General features: G+C 37.2%; 1 long non-coding RNA gene across 2 annotated transcripts; it reads right to left on the minus strand.

Moving 5' to 3' along the window:
* Window positions 1-1,191: 1,191 nt before the first annotated feature.
* Window positions 1,192-2,876, minus strand: LOC118736446. 2 transcript variants are annotated; one of them, XR_004992672.1, is made up of 4 exons: window positions 2,331-2,876; window positions 1,863-2,266; window positions 1,696-1,793; window positions 1,192-1,615 (listed from the first exon to the last, which is right to left on the minus strand). It is a non-coding gene; the product is annotated as an uncharacterized LOC118736446 (long non-coding RNA). The 2 variants fall into 2 exon arrangements; XR_004992673.1 differs by lacking the exon at window positions 1,192-1,615 and having other exon boundaries at window positions 1,684-1,793.
* Between the last annotated feature and the right edge of the window lie 328 nt (window positions 2,877-3,204).

Raw genomic sequence — 3,204 nt, forward strand, 5'->3', positions numbered from 1 at the left:
CAAAACATGCTTCGTTTCCACAAAAATAAAGCGAACACTATTAAATTGAAGAAACAGTCCATGTCCAAAAACCCCGGAGGAACCCTGAAAGAATTCTGTGTTTTAAATTAGCATATTTTGAACGGGTATAAACAATTATTGATTATTTAATATCGGAACCGAGATCATATAAGTTAATTAATTGGTTTTCTCACACTTTTGAAACACAAATTATATGCTTTTTTACTGCAGACAAGTTGTTGCCCCAAAACACAGCAGAAATCTTCCAATCAGGGCTGCCAACTATCCTTAGTTATGAGGTGCCATATTGAGGATAAAAAAGTGCCAAAATGAACCAAATAGAAAAATAAAGGTGCCAAAAAAGGTGTCATGCCTTTTAATCATTCACATTTAGCAATAAAATAAAGCTACATTTTCCAAACAAAAGTGCAATGATAAAATAAGATGAACCAGTTGAATAGCCTTTATAAATTAGAAAATTTTAGTTGAGAAAAAGAAGTACCCGCAAAGGATTTCACAAAAATGTATTGAAATGTAATTTTTTTTACAAAAGTGCCATTTTGGCACTTTGTGCCAAATTGAAAAAATAAGTGCAATTTGAAGTAAAATAGGGACAAATGGCACGGTTTGAGACAAGTTGGCATCCCTGCTTCTAATAACTTACAAATATAAAAATTTGAAATATCGAGGGCTTGAATTCATTAATACCCTCTATCTGCAATTTGCACAAAAACTAATTTGTGATTTTAGAAACCATCTGGGACTTATTACCTGTCGTTATATAAGGTAGCATTAATATCACTGATGACAGTTAAAGCTTAGGTGGATTTTTATATCAGAATCTCATCTTTGTGAAAAGTGTGCAGATAGAGAGTATTATTGAATATAAGCCCTCGATGTTTAAAATATATACAAATTTTATTTCAACGTATACAAAAAATAAATCTACCTTACCGTTACAGCACGGTGGGAGACGGGGAAGGGGGCCCGGAGGGCCGCGGCGTAGCGTGACGTGGTGTGCGCGAAGCTAAGCAAATTTAATATTTGAAAGAGAAATAACGTCAATTGATTTTATTTCGTTTTTAAAAAGGTAATAATGTCAATTGACTTTATTTCGCACCAGGGTGGGAAATAAAGTCAATTGTCCTTATTTCCGTTGATCTTATTACCTGTCACCATAGCATACGGGCAATTACTGTGATATGCACCCAGTTTGTTCTCATAGGGCAGGGGACTTCTGCGTGTGTACGGACACACATATGCATGCACATATATACAGCTGATGCTCAATATTTTATGTGCTTACTTTTCCGTAAAATATGATGTATTTGCAAGGAATTCCTACAATAAAGTGGTGGAAACCAGTCAAACCGGGCACCGTGCTGGTGCATTAATTTCATTAAACGGATTATATAATCCTTATTGAGTGCTTCTAGGGCGGCTTTAACATGTGCTGGTATTGGAAGCAACAATATAACGTCCATAGATTTAATGCACTGCGACGCTGACACCGGCACACCTTCATGGTCGCATTTGTCGACACAAAATTTTTGACAATCATAGTAGCACCAGCGAGATTAATTCCTTCATGTTGAAACCACGGAAACCGCAGAATCTGTGAATAAAACAAACAGAAGATAATTTTGTAGGATGAAAAAAAAATTTAATTACATACATACATACAGAACCACTTACACTTCGGGCATCTTCTTTTTATCCGTTTACAGAGCATTAATCCGTGCTGTGTGCTCAAGGCAAAGGGTTGCAAATCGATGCAGGCAAGCGTCTGAAACCTAAACTAAGTATATTAAATCAAACCCTATCCTACAAATTACTATTATAACAAATTCCACTATACGAACCGTTTCTCCTCGTGATAGTTTATTTCTTGAATGACTTTTCAGCCATTCAGGATATTGCCATTCATGAATTAGCAATGGCGCCATCTGTTGTATTCGAGACCAAATGCTTACGTTAAGCTTGCGTCATTGGGGATTTTTACTCAATCCGTCGAACTACACAAGATCCGACAAGATGAAGCAAAAGAAAAAAAGTAATTTTCTGGCTGACGTTTGTAATTTCGACGCCATGTTATTTTCTTTTAAAGGTAAACAAAGAATATGAAGACGAGGCATAATTTTCTCAATTGCTATCACAAAGTATGGCTTTTATGCAAATTATAAATACTGCTCTACTCGACGGTCATCAACGCACAAATGGCTGCTTCTCGACCGGTCTGTTCTAATTGGTTCATGCCTCGCAATCTCTGGAAAAATTGTACTTTAATAAATTATCTTACCATTGTGTTAGATGGTTTTTGATTGGAATACCAGTTTAAAAAATGATTGCGATGCGCAAAAATACGGTAATCGACATAAGGAATATTATGATACTTCGTATCACGTTTATCGATTATTATCACCGTTCTTGTTTGATACCGCGAAAACACGTTGTAAAAATGAAACAAACTATGCCATGCTTTACATAAGGTTTTCGATGCGAATCAGAACAATCATTTTGCGTGAACCTTTGACGTAGCAACCACCTCAACGTTAGCGAGCGAATTTTTTTTTGGGGTGGTAGGACTATTTTACGATATTAACGTATCACGAATGGGAGCAAACAAGCAAAATCGATAACACCTGTCCACAATGTATCGCTACAATATCTGAGGTGCCCATACACTTTTTATACGCTTGTACGATATTATATGCAGTTCACACTATCAATTTACAGTGTGGAATCAACATTTATTTTCAAAGTATAAACTATATTTTATTTTCGGTTTTAAACTCATTTAATGCTCGCCACCCAACTGTAACCTACACACATAAAGGCACATTATTTAGTACATAAGTACACAGTACTAGTATTGGATAAAAGCAAGGGGAAAACATTAACCAATTTCAGCCAATGACTAAATTCACTTCAATGAGGAAGAGGGCGGAGCAGCGATCACCGCGTTATTCGCTCGTATGCCGTCTATGTGATGGAAATCACCCAATCAGGCTCTGTCCAATAAACCGAGTAAAATCTCCCGAAGAAAGATTGCGGGAGGCATTGTTGGGACGGTTTTGCGGCAACTGCTTGTCTATGACACACCGCGTCGATACGTGCACGAGCGAGGAGCGATGCCATCGGTGCCATGACAAGCATCATACAACTCTGCATCTGGATGAGGAGCACCAAGCCGTCGACACAAGA

This window comes from Rhagoletis pomonella, unplaced genomic scaffold (genome assembly GCF_013731165.1).
Source record: "Rhagoletis pomonella isolate Grant_MI unplaced genomic scaffold, Rhpom_1.0 Rhpom_scaffold_00003, whole genome shotgun sequence".
NCBI lineage: Eukaryota > Metazoa > Arthropoda > Insecta > Diptera > Tephritidae > Rhagoletis > Rhagoletis pomonella.